Source organism: Pteronotus mesoamericanus, unplaced genomic scaffold (assembly GCF_021234165.1).
Source record: "Pteronotus mesoamericanus isolate MK-2021 breed Mesoamerican mustached bat unplaced genomic scaffold, CSHL_Meso_final contig_98, whole genome shotgun sequence".
In the NCBI taxonomy this organism is placed as follows: Eukaryota; Metazoa; Chordata; class Mammalia; order Chiroptera; family Mormoopidae; genus Pteronotus; species Pteronotus mesoamericanus.
In genome coordinates, this window is record NW_026555295.1 from 4,609,316 (window position 1) to 4,630,187 (window position 20,872).

The 20,872-nt window shown below is 40.8% G+C and overlaps 1 protein-coding gene across 2 annotated transcripts in view; it reads right to left on the reverse strand.

The window, feature by feature from the left end:
• MEIS1 (Meis homeobox 1) overlaps positions 1-20,872 on the reverse strand; it is a 131,349-nt gene that overhangs the window by 24,089 nt on the left and 86,388 nt on the right. The window lies entirely within an intron of this gene.

A 20,872-nucleotide genomic window follows, 5' to 3' on the forward strand; every position in this document is an offset into this window, starting at 1 on the left:
TCTTTTAAGAATGTTTGGAATTCTACTGAAATTAGTTTTGGCACCAATACTTTTTGTTCAATAATCAACAATATCTAAATCGGAAATATACATAACTAAAGCCTGGGAGAGGAGCTGAGGACACCGTTTCCATTTATAGAGACGCTGCCTAGTTTGAAACACTGTGTCCCAATAAATCCTCCTAAGATAAAAATTATCCTGATAGTCAACAGCCTATTCTCCTACGAGTGGGAAAGGGCACCACTAACTTTCAATTTAACTATCTGTGCCACTGGAAACTGAATTCTGGTCTACTCAATGTTAATTAACATAGCTTTTAATCTCATTAATAAAGTCTGATTAGATGCTAGGAAGGCCCGTTAATGACCACATTAATGCTCTTATATGTAAGTTTAAATATGTTCTATATCTATACACATGGGATTCATCCGTGAAGAACAGAGACATAGCAATTTTTCCCATAAGCGTTGTCTTTGATTGTCACTTAATCAATAAATACACAATTAGAATAAGGCTTTGCTTTCATGGAATATAGTTCCTTTCTCTAAAGAGCTCCAAGTATATTATAGACAGGATGCTAATTAATCCTTGTTATATTCCTTTGAGGGACCAAAATGGACTCAATTGTCCTTCTCGTTTTACAGGTGAGGAAACTGACCAGGGGAAGGAATGGTCAGCAGCCCCGAGACTTGGTGATATTTCCTGTTTCCCTTCCAGTGTCTAAGCTTCACCGTGAAAGAGGGAGGTGGCAAATACTTTTCACGGTCTCTACTCATGGCTCCTGCCCCAGAACCTCCCGACTGCTTACCAGGGCTTGCAAGGCCTGCCACTGCCCAGCCCCACCTACGTCTCAGACTTTGTGGCCTTCCCCTCGGCCCCACCCCACCCCTCTGCCCAGCTACACCGTCCTCCTTTCTGTCCTTCCAACATGCCAAGTTTGTCCCTACCACTCAGGCTCCTGCTCCAATGTCACTTTCATGTTTCAGCTCAAATGCCAAGCCTTACCCACTCCACTCTGCACAAGCTCTCCCTGTCGATCTCTCATCAGTCTTTTCTTCTTTCCCTCATAGCCAGCATTGCTCTCTGAAACACTTGTTCTGTCTAGTTGTTCCCTTGTTGCTGTGTCTCTTACCACTCATTTAGCAACTCCAAAGCCTCTGCCATTTTTGTTTACCATTCTCAAATCCCAGACTAGCAGGACAGAAAATTGGTATTTGTGAAATAACGGAATAGCTGCTCAGATGCAAACATCAAAATGGACAATAAAAAATTTTCAAAGCCCACAGGAGGAATTAATAATCCAATATGAGATTCACAACACTACTTTCCTTACTTCATTCCTAAAAGTGAGGTTGACCCATTCTTTTCAAATAATAGTATATAAGCCTTATAAGAGGCTAAGACCATGTGACAATCTCCCTACTCAACATAATGCCAGTCATCACAAGCACAATCTCATGATTGGAAACTGAGCAAAGAGCAATCCACGACCCTGAGGTTTAAAACACAACTTCTGCTGCATAAAGGCTTGCCACACAATACAAACCAAATGAATCTTTTATCCTGTAAATAGAACTAAGGTGGATATATAGTAAGTAGTTCTACGTGGACACTAGTTGAAGAATTGTACTGAGGCATACATGACCCTGTGCGATTGTATGTTATGCTGCCACTCACTAACGATAAGATTTTGAACAAGGAACAACTTTTCTAATCCTCAATCTTGTAATCGGGAGTTCTAAGAGCCATCAAAGTCAAAGGTTACTCAGGCTAGCAATTCTTACAGAATACAAGCCTGATTTTGAAATACAGAAATTTTAGCATCCATTTGTTTGTTGGCAGGTCCCTGAATAAGGTCGTTTGGTTCAATGTCATTTTGTTACAACATTAATGAGATGCTGTAGGAACTTGACTGTTGTTTATATCATTAGCCTATGGTAAAACTGGCTTCAGTACGCTTTGTTTTGATTAAAGACTAAGAACCTACTGACAACATTAAGTGAAGATTTGCCATATAAAGTTGTAGACCAATTTACACAAGTCATTTCCAACCTATAACATTCTCTGTAATGTGTGTACAGTTTTGCACATCTTATGGAAATCTTGTTCAGTGATTTTTCAATTGAATTATTGCAATAAATATGTCAACAGTCTCTCTCTTCAATGTAGCTGGATGATGGTCCCTTTGCTCTGTCTTGTAAGTTGTGTCTTCATATTATGACCAGAACTGGATAAAAATTAATATTTATGCCATTTACCTTTAGTTATTTTGAAAATTGAGAACTGTCACAGTCATTTACTTGTTCTGTGTTTTCACCAGTATTTCTGCATGCCTGTTTGTGAGCAAGTTTTAGACCCAGTATTACAGAAAGCAAATGGAATTCACATTTTATTTATGCAAGTGGTGTCAGAAAAATTCTCTTTGGATCATTAAAATTACCTGAATCATTACAGCTTCAAAGAGCAATCATATGGCCCTCAAAGTTTCAGTGCAAATTTAGATTGTTTCTCACATCATGCAGTTTCTGATTTCATAATTTAACTATCATAAAATGAGAAAGTTCTACCCTTTTTTCCCTCTGTCACTTTTCATGTGATCTGATTTTAAGTAATTGGAACAAACTGTGTCTAATTTCATGCGGCATAATTGCTAGGCAGCCTCAAGCTATGGAGACCCAGCACTCTGTCTCCATGAAACAATTTTCAGTTGTTCAGGATATATATTTTTAATAGAAATAAATAAGCTTGGACAAAATTAAATGTCACAATAATCTGGTCTTTATTAAGAGGGAGAAAATGTTATCAACAAAATTCCTATACCCTTGTCTATGGCAGGTCAACTGCATGGTTTTTTCTTTCTCACAGTTCTTGGCCTTGGTGTCCCACAAACCTTCAATTCCCTGGAAAAAAAATCTATAATTACTAGTATTACATGAAAGCCATGACTTCAGGTACCTAATCCACAGTCAGACAAAAATTCACAAAGAAGTCGGCTTTCCCACTGAAATCCAATATGTTTAAATATCTTAAATCCTATGCATCTTTACTAGATAAGCTTTTTGTGGACAGTATGAGATATTCCTTTGTAGACTTTGAAAAAAAATCACTTGACAAAAACCCAACATGCCACAGGCAAAGCTGCTGTAAAAACATTCAAAGCCTTGTTGCATTGAGCCCCGGGCTAGTGAGACCAGAAGATGGGCAAAGGGAGGCGTCGTTTTACAAAAGAGATAAAGAGAGGTGCCATTTTAGGAAGAAAATGGGAATTTCATTCCAAACCATTGCAACCGAGGGGCTAGGTCATCCCTTGCCATTCTTTGGAACACCTTTGCTATTATTGCACCTAAATGGCCAGGACACTAATTTAAGAGAGATCAGTAGGTTCTTGTGAAGGAAAGATGGATGGCACTTGCCAGATATAGCAGTCAACCTAATCACTTTGGGATATCAAAGCAAATTTGACCACTCCAATAGACAGCGAAGGGAGACCTCGCCTTTGTTGTGTACATTAGCCTCCTGCCATTATCTCTTAAAAGCTTAATTATTTGCAAACAATTGATCAAGATGGGAATTTGAGAAAGGATATGCAAGGGCCACTGGGAGAACTGCAACGCATTAAGAGAGCAAACAAAATTACCTTTAGATCTTACAATAAGAATTAACGATTGAGCTGGTGGGGGCGGGGGCGGGGGGCAGGGAACGAGGCAGTCCGGTAGCTGCAAGGGCTCTTTCTCGAGTGTTTCCCATTTGATCTGCATTAACACCTCAGGAATGAGTGAAAGCCATAAAACGGTGATTATGTATGGGTAAAGCTGACCCTCCTTTCCAGTATTAAACCTGCACACATGTATTAGCTGGCTTGGCTGGGGAGAGAAGAGATGCCGGACTCAAAGGGAAAAGAAGTGGCTTGTGGGCAGTGAAAACTTAGCGACAGGAAATAACTCACACAATGGTCATCTTGATTTGCATAATCAACACCTCGACTTCTCCTTTCCAGTGTAAGTCTCTTGCTGAAAAAGAAATTGTCTGCCCCTCTCCCGTGTTTCTGGATTTATACTATGCCTTCTAATAATGACCCAGGATAGCAGTGATTGCTTAATAACCCCATCAAAGAATAAAATGATTTCTGGAATGTATGTCCTGTGCAATAGAAATCAAAGATGTCTGAAGACAAAGATCTAAAAATAGCTTTATGTAAAAGTTAGTTCTGAACTGTCATTTTCTCAACCCCAAAGTACAGAAAGTGACAAAATGACAACTTTCTGAAGACAGTTATTTCTCGTGATTCCAATTTTATTTCTTGAGGTTGGGATGGGGAGAGGGGTAGATTCTGATGTTGGTTGTCTGGTATTTACAAGTTTATAGTAATGCATTGAAGGAAAACATATTTATTTAAACAGTCCAGCAGACTCTTTCAGATGAAAGTCAATGGGAAAAGGGAAACTTTTCAGTACACACAGATGGAAAATGTCCAGCCTTATATCTTAACGATATCCTTGACCGAATGTACTCCTTTCATCAAATTTTCCACCCCTGACTGCAAATGTGGATGCCAAGACAGTGATGAACTTTATCTTATCTACCCTGGTAACCAAGTTTCAATAACCTCTCCTCCCTCACTGCCTTGCCCACTCCAACAGCACATTGTAATGGCAGTAGAAAATTTGAAAATAATCCTGTACAGAGCTCGCTGGTGAGATAATGGAAGGCTATGCTGCCCCTTCTCAAGCCACAGATTAGTAATTTCTTGTGACACAGAACTGCCTCTATACCGACACTGCAAAACAGCTATAACAAAGCAATAGAGGTGGAAGCAATTTTCAAGCAAAATGTTACATGCTATACTTTAAAAGGTATAGGAATAGGTACCGGGGGAGCTGATCTAACAGGAGGAATTATGGCAACTGTCCAATATAACCCTTATCAAGGCAATGTTCTGTTGCTTGGCTGAGTATGTTGGAGGAACAATTTCGGAACTTCTTTTATCCTTTTTCCTCCAGCCCTTTGCCTCCTCCACAGCTAAGTTTAATGCATTAATATAAGTTGACCTTGAGCTAAATTCTGGTATGTGATGGAGAGATACTCCCTTTAAGGGGGAAAAAAAAAAATCTACCATATGGCTTTTAACCATTAGCTCTCTGTGTTCTTTTAAAACTTCTACTGTGTTTTTGTCACTAGGGAGTATTGTGCATATAAATTAAAACAACCAGCTATATATGTGACTTCGAGGAGCATAAACAGAAACTTGCTAACCAAATATATTTATATTTGTTTAACATAAATTTTTTTTTTTTGCCTATGAAAACTTCTCCTGCTTTAAATAAACTTGCTGCCATGTCCCCCTTATGCATTGACTATGAATAGCTTACACTGTGACAATTACATTGATCTAGGATACTTTTTCCCTTTAAAAAAATCCATAATGCTTCCCTATTGTCTTTCAGCTTTATGAATTAGTTTTACTGTTTCAGTGAATGCTTTTTTGTCTTCTGACTGCACAGTATCAAAGAGACACTTTGTGCCTCCCATTTGCATTACAAAAGCAGTGCACCGTGCAGTCGAAGAACAGAGCCTGAATGCATAGTAGTTGGAGTCCTGCATCCTCACACATGCTGACATCCGAAGGACTGTGGTGTCAGTAGCGGCTAAGAAGCCAAGCGTGTGTGGAGCGCTGTCAGTGGAGTCCCAGGATTTCTACCTGCGCTCGTCAATCTCCACCAGAGCTCCCAGACTGCCTAGTTGCTCAGACGCAATGTACCCTTGTGATTGTTCAGCACTTGCTTTTTCTGAAACCTAGTCAAGCCATTTTCAGACAAATCCCTCTTATTTCTTGCATATCCGGCAGCAGTTGAAGAAGTCGCTAGTAGAGGTGTGCAGTGAGAGAAGCCAGGTGGGAATCTCTAAACTTGATCTTATTGCATGGAAATGACATCAGAGTGGAAGGAAAAGTTGAACACGGGGCAATATTTCATAACAATTTCTCGTTTTCACTAATGAGACTATCTTTACAATGCACAGCAGTAAAAACATTGTTTCACAGTCAACGTAGCCAACACTACCATGCCTTGCCTGTCTCAGCTGTCTGACCTTTTAATTTCTTATAAATATCAACTAAATATAAAATAAAAACATTAAGTAAAAAAAGACAGATACTTTTATTAAAGGATTTCATAGCGCTTGTATTGGGGACTTCTTTTAAAGTAGTTTGCCATTCTACAACAATAACAATGTTTTAGCTCTAGTCTTTATTAACTGTATACTAATATACGTTGCAGGAATATTTTTAAGTATATGCATGAAAGACATAAAGTTTTGACTGTAAATTAACAAATACTTGTATCTTCCTCCTAAAAGTATTAAAATTCATGAAGAGTGCTAAAATTATTTTGAACAGTTATGATTATTAATGAACTCCTTGAATACTGATTCTCTTAGTAGAAGACCGCAGCTATAAAAGGAAACACAAAAAGGCCCATAAGAAAAACAGGGTGGGAGGAGCAGGAGGATGGGAGAGGGAAGCGGAGGGGGGGGGGGGGGCTTCACTTTTGTGTCCTCTCTGCATCATTTGAAATAATAGCTCATTTAAACACTTCCTGTTTGTCAGTACGCAAAGGCATTAGAAGCCCTTTCTCGTGTACCCGTGGTGACCCCGCAGAGTAGGGGCTGCGCTCCGCTCCATTTCACAGAGGAGGAAGCTGAGTCTTGGCTACGTCGGAAAACACACCCAGCGGCTCACAGCTACTTAGCTCTGGGGCCAGGTCTGCCCTCCCCTTAATCTCTCCACTTGGCTACACTCTCACTGATGTTTCTTTCTCATTTCTCCATTCCCTTTTATAAGCTAAACATTTTAAAACTAAACACATATTAAAATGGAGCATGAACAAAGGTATTCATTGTGGTGAGCAGTGCCTGGATGTTTGTTTGCAATTCTAAAGCCCTGGTGCAGGAGAGAGTTGCTTCTCCTACCCACCACACAGGGGCAAACAGCAAAGCGCAGTGACTGAGCTAAGGGGTGAAGGTAGTTCACAGGAACCTCACCTCAGATTCTCCCTCCAGCATCCGTCCAAAGGGATTCCATTAATTGTAGCTTAGTAGCGTTAGCAAGAGTGGTAGGAGTCGTGGTGGTAACATGTATTAAAAAGTGGGGAACTACCAGGCATTTCCCCAAATACCCTGTATGTATTAACGCATTTAATCCTCACAAAAACATCACAAGGAAAGCACAACTATTAGACCCATTTGATAGATGAGGAAACCTGTGTATGTAAAGGACAAATAAATTTCTCAAGTTCACACAGCTGGTAAGTAGAAGAGCTAGGATTTGAAACTTGGTGGTAACATACAAGTTGGGAAAACTCACTTCCAAACTATTTTGTCTTTTAAATGATGGAAGGAGCAATCCCACTCATTCTTGATGAGTTAATTATGAATATATATGATGGTTACTACTCTCTTTATGAAGGAGATATTATCTTAATGTGTGAGTCTTTTTATTTTTACAGCTTAGGTCTGTTAAAGGATGCAATAGTAGATTTTGCTACCAGATACCAAACTCAATGGAAACTAATATATCCATCACTTTATTAGTGTTTCTAGCATTGCTTATAAACACAGGAATGATGGAGGCAATATACCAGAACACTTTTTAAGGGTCATAGAAACAAATACCTGCTACTGCATCCAACTGCACTACAATTCACCTTAAGCTGTGGCTTTGAAATAAATTTTTGTGAGGTTTTTTGCCAATTACTTTCATTTTGTACGCGATTCTTAATCAAATATGAGTTAAATTACATTTGGAACCATTTCATTTTAGTAGAATACTAATAAAAACACAGGAATGCTATTCATAGTCACAATGCGGCTAGCCCAGTCCTGTGCCCAATAAATATTTGTTGTCTGAATGAATGAGTGCTATTGAAGTTAGATCCAAATGCCCCAACTAGCATTTATAAGTAGATGAATTCAGATAAACATGAAAAAACTAGCAGTCCCATTTCAACAATTGTTCAACCTTCTCACTCTGTTCTGCAAATCCCAAAACAGCACAGATTTTATTTACTTTATATTTAACTGATGTTTATAGAATGCCATACAGTGCTCTCGGTGCTTTATAAATACTCATTTAATCCTTACATCAGGGCTTTGAGGTAAGTGTGTTTATCTTTAAGTTACAGATGAGGAAACTGAGGCACAGAGTCCAAGTTACTTGCAAGTAGGATGGAGCTGGGATTCGACTCTAAGAAGCTGTGTGGCCCATGATTCTCTTTTTTTCATTTTTTATTCTCACCCAAGGATATGTTTGTTTATTTATTTATTTATTTATTTATTTTTGAGAGAGAGGAAGAGAGAGGTGGGGAGAAACAGAGACAGAAATAGAGAGAGAAAGAAACATGCGAGAGAGAAACATCGATCGGCTGCCCCCTGCATGCACCCTGACCAGGAATCAAACCCCAGCCTTTTGGTGCACGGAACAACGCTCCCACCAAGTCACCTGGCCAGCATGCCCAGGATACTCTCGATTACTGTGTTACTGTCTTTCTTAGTGTGTATATAATTCCCCGCAAATTTTCTTCATAATCAACTCTTATCTTCTTGTTGGATTTATTTGTTGCAAAAGTTCCCTTTCCTTTTCCAACTGCAATAGAATAAAATTCAAGTTCTCCATCTTATGGGACCTAGCACAGGACTGAAGAAAGGACAAAGGAGGCTGTTTTGATATCCAGGTTCTTCTCCCAAGAATTCACTTTACCAAATAAAACAACACAATAGCACACCATACTGGAGCACTTTTCTGAAAAGAAAGTTCATGACTGATTTATACAATAAACTCCAATAAAATAAGGATTGTTTCCAAAGTGCATACAGCTCATCTCTACTATTTCAGAGAGCATGCCAGCTAAAAGGAGACCTAGCCTTTACCCAAAGAACACTTTTCCACTTTAAAAATCAAATTGGAAAGGTTTCGAGACCATTAAGAGAAAAGACAAGAAAGGTGAAATACAACAATACCATTTTGGAATGAGTCTGTTGACAGTCATCATTATTGTCTTTACAGATGCCCTGTCCAGCATTAAATATTTAGGGAAAATCCCTATATAAAGAATAGAGTATCCATAAGGTAAAAGCAAAAACAATACACTTGGTGAGAAGATTTTTTTTTTTTGAGAGAGAGAGAGAAAGCTAGGGGCAGAGAGAGAGAGATGGAGAATTCGTGCTGCTCCCAATATGACTAAAGACCCCTGGAACTGGTACTCATTCTCTAGTGCTAATTTTCCCACTTAAATTACAGTGATGGTGTAGCCTCATCTCATTAGAGATCATTGTCCCCAGTAGACAGTTGTGTTTATGGGGGACTCTGGCTGTTCCACACCTGCTGATCAGGTTGCTATGTGATCAAGGCTGCATACAAACAGCAGACTCGAGCTTGCTGGACTGCAACTGATGAGCCCGGGCTAATTCAGGGGTGATTATGTAGTTTACTGGACCACTAAACCTCTTTAAGCTTGTAATTACTGCCTATTTAAGTAAAGAACATTCAAAAGCAATTCACTGCATCATGCCTGCCACAGCTGGAAGCAGGCTGCCAGCAGTCTGTGGGGACATTAAAATCTACAGGGACGTGGATGGAAGCCCAGCTAGCAGACACTGTCAGCAGCACCCGCAGCCAAGCATGTGCACATCCCGCTCACCTCTCCTGACCAAGATTACCATTAAAGGTGCAATGAAAACTATAGAACGGCCATAAAGATGACAAATAATGGAATGTAATGGTACAAACTACATTTTAATGATTTCCCCCTTTTGTAAAACTAAAATTTAAAAAGTCGTTTCACCATGTCAGAGAGAGAGAGAGAGAGAGAGAAAGCATGTGCTTTAAATAATACACACCTCTGAGATTTACTGTGTGCTTGCTAAAAGTTCCATCCAGAAAATAACAACTCAAAAACAAAATGCCCCCCTTCTATAGATTCTAAAAGAACTGGGGTGTAGAGCCGTTTGAGATCTCTTCCACCCACTTAGCTGCTGTGTTTATAACCTTAGCTGGGAAAACACTGTTTAGCTAGTTGATTGACATTTTCTAACATCCCATGTGTAGATTTTTGCTGTTAACGAATTAAAATGCTGCTCAGACACCTGAGTGAAATTTATTTGTAAGAGTCAGAAAAGATTTAAGAACAAAATATATCAGTATTTATCAATGTTCTCATTTTCTTTTGCTGTCACCTTAACAACTGCAGTTCTTTTGTATAACAAAAGTGTAAAAAATGCTTTGCATTGCTGTGGGTATAATTATTACTTGTCTCTAAGTAACAAAAAAAAGACTGAAACTTAATGAAGGGGGATTAAGTTAATTTCTTTTTTAGCTAACAGTTTCCTGTCTCTTAAAATGCAGACCTTGGTGAATATAATGTTCAGGGAAGGAAAATTAAGCTTTTTATTTCACTAAAATCTCCACTTTGGAATATTAATATTAAAATATTAAGATGATGTTTATTCTTTAAAAGTATGTAAATTTGGTATTAAATAAAGCCACAGAAATCCTCTCTGACTACTCCATCCAAAGTCCACAGATCCAGGGGGTTTATGAGTTATCTAGACATCATTCCTATTAATATTCATTAGGTGAGTCTGCTTGCATTTTTATAAGCTGTGAGAGAGGCAAAAGAAACAATCAGAATTCTTTAACACACAGGCATTATCAATTCAACATATGCCAAATAGCGGAGCACCCAGATTTGAAGTTAAGATTCAAATGCAATTTACCTTTACTAAGCTAATTTTCATGAAAACTCTTTCCCGTTTACCCATTGTAGTCTAAGCTATTTAATTATCTCTATTCTCTGTAACATACACTTCAATTTTTAAGAGATTATTCAGCACTATATTTTATCTTGGTTAACAACCAAACCTTTATCTTGCAATCAAACTGAAGAGAATTTCCCCTTAAGAGAAAAAAAACCAACCTAAAAACTTCAAATTGTTTTAGTAATAAGATTACCTTTATCTTTATGAACCTTCTTAAGCAAACCCTTTTTAACTCCCCAAAGCATTTATTGATGTGAATTCACTGTCTGTCTCCAGAGTGGATTATAGAAGTGGGCAGAGTCTTAGTCAAAATTTGGGCAGATCCCCAGTATTTGTTTCCCAAATGATGCTTTCTCAGTTGTCCAGGCTAACTGGACGGGGAAATGCCAGCACGGCTGTGGACTTATTTCTGTGTGGTTCTCCTATAATACCTTGGTGAGTGGACGAAAGAGCAAACCTGCCACCGGCAAGATTTCAAGATAAAATTGGCAGGAATAAAGGTACTCAATCAAAGTTAACTTGAAGGCCAGTGTGGGGCTTTGGAAGTGTCTTGTTTTGTTTCGTTTTGTTTTTTGGAGTTCAGGCGATCTCTTAGTATCCCTTATATTTGCGTGACACTTTACATTTTCAAGCTTCTGTTACATTTTACCAAATATGAGCCTTACAATTACTTGGCAAGGTTGGAAGGACAGGTAATTTTGTCTCCATTCCATATGGGAAAATCAAAACTCAGAGTGGACTCATGGCAAGCTATACAGCCAGGAAGTTGTGACTCTTAGGCCTGGAGTCCAGGTCTCTTACTTCTCAATCTCATGCTGTTTACACACTATCGAAGCTCAATGCTTATCTTGGTAATGATAAAATAAAAAGCTGTACCCACATCTGTCAGGAATCTACTGTGAGCTGGAGAACCCAGCCCCTGTTTTAATGGGTAAATGTGCATTGCTCTATATAACCAGGGTAAAGCAAAGAACTCAAACTAGAGCCAGACAGAGCAGCACCTTTCAAATTGGCTGCAATTTAATTGGTAATGCTAAAAAGTCTTACATATGGCATTTGCCCCTTCTAAATGAGCTCTGGGAAAGAAATATCCATACCCATGACTGGGCAGTTTGCTCCCCTTTGAAACAAAGAGATTTAATTTTGTTTTAGGTAGTATGTCTTTCTGCCATTTGAAGTGTGACATAGGTTGCTAATTGCATATACAAGGGGCCTCAATTTTCCCTCCCTAAGTCACTTTCTAAGAGAACTTAGGCCCATGTGGAACAGCACAACCTATGTAGGCCGGGAGGGTAGTCATTAAGACCTTTTCTGATTCAGTGATGTGGTTACACACTGAAAACTGACAAGCCTAAAGAAAAACATTTTAAGTTACTGGTTTCAGCCCCGGCCAGGTGGCTCAGTTGGTTAGAGTGTTGTCGTGTTACTCCAAGGTTGTGGGTTTGATCCCTGGTCAGGGCACATACACGAAGCAACCAATGAATGCATAAATAAGTGGCACAACAAATCAATGTCTCTCTCTCTAAAATCAATAAAAACAAAACAAACAAACAAAAACAGGCCTCTGAGTCTTGGCTTCCTCCTCAGGAAAATGAGGATGTCAAATGAGACAACATCATCAAATTGCTTAGCATAGTACCTGGCATGTATCTAGTGCTTAGTAAATAGTAACTGAACCTGAGATGACTCTCAAGGTTGGGTTAACCTATGTAAAAAAAAAAAAAAAAAAAAAACCCCACACATGTGTGTGTGTGTGTGTGTGTGTGTGTGTGTGTATCAATTTGTGGGGAAGGATATCATATCGGACAAGGTATTTCTTGTACTTTTTCCTAGTGTTAAATTAGGCTTTCCTCCCTTAGATTTTAATGTTTTCTTACAAATCTCACTATTCTGGACACACATCCAGAACATGGACAGGCAGGGCCAGCTAAAAGGCAGTCACGTAGGGCACAGGGGCTCCACACGGAAGAGCCCACGCCTGGTTCAATGGGCTGCTGTTGCCGTCATTTTTTTAGAAGCCCCACATTTTCCGTTTGCACAGTTTAGGTGGAGAATGTACAAGTTCTCCACAAATCATGGAGCTGGTCCTACTAAAGGAGAAATAGATTGTTCTCCCTATCAGACGCTTTATGTGCAGCTACGCCTCTCTTGAATTTATTCGAGCTTCACAGAAGTAAATAAATAATTACTATGTTCCTACTAAAAGAGTATAAAAAAGAAAACACTAAAAAGCAAGCTATAGAAGACAAGACTGAGAGCAGAGATGTGTTCAGGCCTCAGACAGATGAAGAAGGACACTTAAATGACCCCCCAGTGGCCTCCAAGGGTTCACACACCCCCGTAAGTGCCTAAATCACCCGAGGGGACAGAGAGAGGCACTGAGAAAATGTTTCATATTATGAAGTCTCTGAGGGGAAAAAAAATCAATAATCTGGAACCTTCAAGGTGTGAGGCCCATTCTGGCTCACTGGTCCTAGGGATGTTGAGAGCCTTTGTCTTTTGGTGGCTGGGAGTCAGAAGTGGCAATTCGCCCACCTTCCTTGGCAGGGACTGAGTGGCACATTTGGCAGAAAAGTGTGCTCTCGAGAAAAGGGAGCAGAGAATCTTTTGGCCTGGGCTCCAGCTAGGATAGATCAGGAGTGAGAACTCACCCTTGCATGCCAACCAAATGCCACTGTAATTAAAAACAAACCTTTGGAAATAAAGTATTTGAAAATTATTTCAATTCCAGCACATTCACAGTACAAGCTCATCAATAGTTACAATTAATTCATTTGGTCGCAGGATTTTTGTAAAGCCTTCTTAAACAGAATTTTATTTTTTGTTTAAGGAAGTCCAGATAAATACTTACATCAGCAACTAAAAAGAAAAGTATATGTAATGAGGCATAAAGTTTCAGAAACTCCAGCACATTTGTATCTGCACCTCACATCAAACCTTCTAAGATGGCATTACTGAATTTTAAAAATGCAAAATGCCATCATTTTGATGACGCCAAATGATGCACTCAACTATTAGATGCATCTATTTTGTTTAATGGATTCATTTATTTTAATAACAAAGGGAAACTAGATTTTACAGATGAAAGCTTTTTTTTTTATGGCTCCAAGGCAACTGGGATTTTAAAAATCTGTGATGTTAACCAATATGTGCTAATGGCTGCTCTCAGGAGCCCTATTTTATAACATTTTATGCACTGGAAACCTACACTGAGTAACCACCACCGGAGTACCCCTGTTTTAAGAAGGCACAATTGGGGTGGGTGTCAGAGGTCTCATGATTGTTCCATGATTCTTTTCTCAGAATGGATACACATTCAGTAAACTGTTGGCTATGGGATTACTGGAGCAACGGGATTAACTCACCAAAGATTTATGATAAATGAGGCAGGAAAGTGCTGTTCATGTGATTTCAGGGATAAAGAAATAATTGCATGGACCTCTTTTTCCTCTGTTCAGAAATTTGCCTACAGGGTTTAATATTTTGTTGAGAATCAAAAAACATAAATCACAACAAGGAACTTCAGTTTAATTCTTGTTTGATTTCTTCATTATACTACATCTCTATGGTGAATCAGGAAACCAGAAACTCATCAAAATCAATTCCCATAGGAACAAAAGACACACCACCTCAGGACGCCCCTGTCCGCCATTACAACTTCCCCATTTATTCAGAATGTATAGCTAGTTCAGAAATGAGAGAGAAAGGGAGAGAGAGAGAGAGAAGGAAAGGAAGAAAGAAAAAAGAAGGAAAAAGAGGGAAGGATGGAGGGAGGCAGACATTTGCTCACTAAAATTTTAGTGAGATGACACACACTAAAAGTCTGAAGTGATGGGGTTTTCATTTTTATTTATTAGTTTTTTTTAAATGAGAGCCATACCTTGAAACTCTAGAACATAACAGATGCAACTTGCTAGCCACACATGGGATGTGGAGTGATTTCACAGACACTGTCTGGCCCAAGATGGTAGCTCATGATTAATGACTGCATCCTCCTTGGCCCGACTATAGTCAGGCCTGGGGTCTGATCCTGATACACAGAGCCTCCGTCCGCAGCCAATCAGCAGATGTAAGCACATAGGCCCTGTCAGGTTGACATATCATTCCTTCGACAATGTCAGCGAGTATTAATGTTCAATTATCTGTCCTAGAAATGACCCGCGCCTTTATGCCTTGTGTAACTGCGCACATTGCACTCTGGTGATCCCAAAGACAAGGGCAGAAATGCCCCCAATAAACAAGCGACCGGTTGGCTTTCCAACATTGCCATGCCATTGCCCTTGCAGTTCTAAATAGGAGACTTATTTTTAGTTCTTTTCCTAAAACATATTTGAAAGACCAATGAGCCATCTATCTATATCTATCTATCATCTCTCTCTCTCTATCTATATCTATCTTCCTTTCATCATGTTTGTATGTCAGACTTACTATTTAGATACCAAGACTTCAAATGAGTCATCTTGTGACTTGCCAATCACACTGAGTCAACTATCCTTTATGTATGACAATGAGTTGTTCATTATGTGTGGGGTGTCTTTTTATCTCATGAAGCCAGGTGTACATCATTTACCATCAAACCAAAATGACAAGAGTAGGCTCTTCTGGAGCAGTGTCAAGATCAATTCGTCTTCAGCTCATGAATCTAAAGGAATCTGTTCATGCCAGCCATCCCTCATTCCCATCGTTAAAAATGAGGCCTTTGGCAGATGAGTAATTTAAAAAGCACACCTACCTGAGATCATTTTGCTTGCTAACCTTTACAGTTACTCAAATATTTAAAAATATTGTGCTGATTTGTTGAAGTTAAATTTTAAATCCTGCCTTTGTCTCATATATCACGGTGAAAAAAATTTTTTTTATCTTAGCAGACAGTTGCATTTGCATAGTTTACATTGAACTCACATTCAAAGGTTATCAATAACAAGTTTGCAAACTTCTCATGTAAGCAGCACTGAAAGATAATGTACAGTCATTGCATGATAACTTCCTCCATAACTGAGATAAAAACTTTAATGCAATCTTGGGTTCACCAACCTCCATATGATAGCACAAACTTCAGTGGCTCAGATTGGGCCTCAAGGAATTTTATTTAAAAATGCTAATTTTTCAGGAATAGAAAATGCAATGATTTTTTTCTTATGGAAAACCACTAAAAATTTATTATTTTGCCTTAATTTTAACTTGTAAAAAGCAGGCTGATTATGAAATGTACCTGTTAAAGGTCTAGCCAGTCCCTGGTCACAGTGCAGTGTCTAGCACTATTTCTACAGGTATTTCAGCTGCACTGTGAAGGTCCTTTTACCTTTTTTCCCCTCCCTCCCTCCCCTCTCTCTCCCCCCCTCCCCTCTCTCTCCCCCCCTCCCTTCTTTTCTTCTTTTGTGTGTGTGTTGGTCTGCCTACTGGGTTCCCAAAAATGATTTTTTCCAAAAGACTTTCATTCTCGTCCAGCTCCCAATTCTACTTCTTGAACACTCAGTAGTTGACTTTGCCTCCTGCTCTGCTAAAAGACCTGGGAGAACAGCATCTAAGACTCCCCTGTTCTCTATTTCTAAATCTCTCTACCTTCATCTTCTGGTTCATGCCCATTGCTAAGCTTTTACTCTGAGATGCCATCCCATTATCCTTTCCACTCAACCCCTCCACTGTCGACTAGTTTTTGATCCTTGCTCTGTTAACCTGTCCTTTTCTGTGTTTGTCTTCAAAGGTACCTCCTCTATTGCCTAAGTAACTGATTGGACTGTATATTAACAACTTGGGTGGAACATGGTAGCCATTTAATGAAAGATAGCAGAATTTGATTCTATGTGTAAATGTGTTCAAACCTCCCAGTCTCCTAAATATTAACAAAAGGAAAGAAAGACCTTCCCTTTAAGTTCCCATTTCCTCAAGTTCCGGCCCTAACTATATATCCTCTAGCACACTGCCTCAAGCCACTGCAAAAGGGCCCAGCCTTGCTGTCTGTCCCTATTGCAGCATCACTCGCAGGCTCCATACTACAACTTCCTCCTCTTCCAAAGGTCAGTGGTGATTTTCTCATGCCCATGCCAGGACCTTCCTTCATCCCTCTCCGTCATAAATCTCAGGGCTTGGTCACCACTATTTTGAAACTTTGCTCACTCACTGGGTCAGTAAATATCAAGCCCGTACGATAGGGCTCTGAAGATCTCGAGATGAGAGATTAAATCCTGGCCTCTAGATAAGGAGGCAGTTTGTAAATAAAGTAACCAGAGTTAGTACTTCGTATCAGATGACCCTCAGGGCGCAGGGCCATTTCCTCTCTCCTGGGGAGGACCTGGAATGGCTTCCCCAGGCAGTGACAGTTGAGATAAGATGTGAAGGATACAGAAGAAAGTGTGAAGTGGAGAAGCGGTCAAGGAGGTGATGCATTGCAGATGAGGAACAGCATGTGCAGCTGAACAGAGTGCAGGACCATTCAGCACCTGCGAGGAACCTGCGCCTTCAGGCTCGACGGTAGCCCCATATAGGGAGCGTGTATGGAAAGGGCAAGAGAGGAGCTTGGGCTCTCAGAGGGCCCGTGTCAGACCCCAGAGGGCCTTGAATGGCGTGCCAAAGATGCTGTGTTGTGAGGGCAATAGGGAGATATCACAGGATTTTAAGTAGGGGGGGAGTTGGCCAAGTTTTATTTTAGAAAAATCACTCTAGTGGCAAAACGTTCATAAGGAATAAATACTAGAGGAAGGGAGGCGAGTTAGAGACACGAGCACGCAGGAGACAGCAAGGCAGTGGTGGTGGGACTGGGAAGGAGGGAGAGAACGGAAAAGTGTATAGGAGGGAGAACTGACGGGCCTCCCTCCGGGAGTGACGACCGTCTGCCATGGGGAGAGAGAGAGAACTCTCAGTGCTGGCTCCAAGGTTCCTGGGGAGAGTTTCCAGGCCCACGGGGGTGCCCTTCCCTGAGATGGGGATGACAGAAAGGGGAACCACTTTCAGGACCATGATGGATTATGTTTGGGGATGAACTCTTTGATTTTCTTCACACTATAGCTTCCTTCTTTGTCTTAGGATATTAAATAGTTGGAGCGGGAAGGGACCTCAGAGATCAGTCCAGCCCACCTCCACTTCTGCCAGACCTCTTACCTGCCCCTCAGTCTCACGCTCTAGGTTCCCCACCCCCACCCCCAGACAGCCTTTTAAAATAGGAAAAAAATAGGCATGGCCCCATTCTGAGTTGGCTTCCTCCTTTTCTCTCTCAGCACTCTCTGGTCCACGACTCCATATTCACACTCTCGAGTTTCACTGGAGGTAGCACCAAAGCCCTGGGCCTCTACCCCACGATCCCGTTTCTATTGGCCATACAACTCACGTGGATGTCCCACCAGCACCAAAACCACAACATACCCCAACCTGAACTCCTCACCTTTCCCCAAAACCAGTAAAACCAGTTCCTCCTTCTGACTTCCCGTGTCTTGTGAAAGAGACCGCCAATACCAGCGCTCTCTAACTGCCTAACACCAAACAGGGAGTCACCTCTGATGCTCTTCTTTGCCAAATGCCCACTCAGGAGTGGTTACAAAAGTGGCATCTGAGTCAGACAGGCTCAAGTTCAAATCCAGTCCCTCCTTCTGACTGTGCTCCTTCAGGCGAGTGGTTTAATCTCTGTGAAACTTGGTTTTCTCATCAGTAAAATAAGAGGTGAACAGCACCTCCCTCAGGGGGTCATTGCAGGAATTCAGGGAGATAAAGCATGAAGGTGCTTAGCCGAGACCCGCCCAAGTGGGGATGGAGTGGCAGCAGTCTGCCCCAGCAGGAGAATTTCATTCACTGACATTATTTAGAATTGCGGGTACAATTTTATTATTACTTGTAAATTCTCTACACACACTGCACCGAGGATGAACGGCTCCCAGACCCACCTGGGCATGTCATTGGAGCTCAGCACAGTGTATGACCACCGTGTCAGCTTTAAATGTTTCTCTGAATGAGGTGCCAGGTCTACCTCCCAAATTTCTCCCACCTGTCTGTTTCTTTACACTCTCACAACCGCAACCCTCTTACCTGAACTGTACTAATTGTCTCCTACCTATCGCCCTCACTCTAGTTCTTTCTACAAACTGCACCATCAGTTAATTCAGTGCCTAGAAAGCTCTGAGATGTGCTTTCCTTGCACATTGTAGGCACTCAGAAAACATTTGAACTTAATTGGGAAAAAAAAAATTTAATGGCCTAATTGATATTGTCACTCAAATATAGGGTTGATGGGGCCTACAGTTCAGCCACCATTGCCGGTGGGGAAAAATAACAGGCACGTTTGTGAAGGTTGCTTTTTCCTGCTGTGTGGTAGGATTAGGCCATCACATCAGGAAAACCATTCTAGCCACCACCGCAAAAACCAAACACCTTAAGGCGTTCCTAGATAAGGGCCCTACATTCCTCCTGCTGCCGGCGGCGTCCTCTCCTCGCGGCCGGGGTAGGGGTCAGAGTCACAGAGAGCGCTAGGGACAGCATGGCACCCATGCAGGGACCCCAGGGCTCTGGTGGCGCCAGGGAGCAGTTGCAACACTTTGAATAATTGTGGGAAAGGTGTGGCTCCGATCAGGTCATGCAGACTTCGGCCTCAGTTCTCATCAGGTCCCGCCAACTGCAGGCGCAAGGCAGCTTTCCGTGCAGTAACAAACCAGAACCGCCAGTGTCGAGAGCTGGAAGTGGTGACATCCACCAGGTAGGAAATTAGGGCTCTGAATTTTTTTTTTCCAGCCTCTACTTTATCAGTACACTAAGCTCTCTCGTAGATCTCCAGCCTCTTCTAGCCCACTTCCTTCCTGTAAAATGTTCCATCGGTTAAATGGGGGGGGGGGGGGGGGGACAATGATTAATTGTAGGATCACATGCAAACTAAATCCTTAATAATTAATAAGCTTTGAAAATGAAATAGGATAAATGTGTATAGCCTGGTTCTTAAAAATTCAAATATATGCTATTTCATGCATGTGTCTTTGGCCTTTTTACCTTGGAAATCCACCCCACCATGGACTCAGTCACTCTCTTGAACACTGAAGTGATGGATGTTGCTGAGTGCTCACAGTTTCTGGTCCAACATGAACACTTTTAGGGAGTGAGTCCTGAGCGCCTGTCGTCTGGGTAATTAATGATGTTTTCACTTCAAGGTGTGGGCCTGAGACCCACGGGGCTCAAAGGGGGAAGTAAATGAATTGGCTTGACTACATCTCTTACCCACTGCTCCTGATCCACATAAACTCATTACTGCCAAAGGTACTTCAATATTATCAAGAGGGGGCGGCAATATATATTTTTGAAAACCGTTAAAGTGATGCCTTTATTTTTACTTTACATTACCAAATTCAACACTTGGTTTGTCATTACAATTCTTTGTGAAAATCTGGTCTTTGCTCACTTCACAGTGAATTGTAACTGTCTGCACCAAAACAAAGAATAACCCACAATGCCATCAGATATATGCATCGCTTCCTAATTTTGATTTCTAGGTCCCATGGCTTCCATCAGAGAAAGCATGCCGGGGCACACACGTACTATATTTCAAATGAAGATTTTATGTAAGCTTATTTTTATAGTGATTCTGAGAGTAGCTGCTCTGCTTTTTATCTATGCAAACTGGAAATAAAGTAGGCACCCTGCCAGCTCCCTGACAGCAGGCCAGGCCCGGGCTGCCATGGGTGACTCGCACAATGACATCTAAGTGGTCCAGAAAAGAACCCTGACTAATGGCTTTTGGATTCCCTATGACCTTTGATCCTTGATGACTTAGACCAAAATAAATGATCTAATTTCAAGAAACTACATCCAGCATGTGAACCCTAATGAGTGAGAGAATTTACCTGCTAAGCAATGATTAATAGGTACATGCCACTTGCAATAATTCCTTAGATCTTAGCCAAACTAGAGAGAAAATACTTTTCAGATGCTCACTTTTTCAAACAAATTCATCTTCCAGGATACTGTGAAATTTGAGAGTGCCCATGGGTGATAAAGTACCCAACGCAGCGGAAATACAAAAGGATTTCCTGGAGCAGACCTCAAGTTGGCGGGTAGTGCTAGGAACAAAAGCATTTCTCCCTCAAATGTA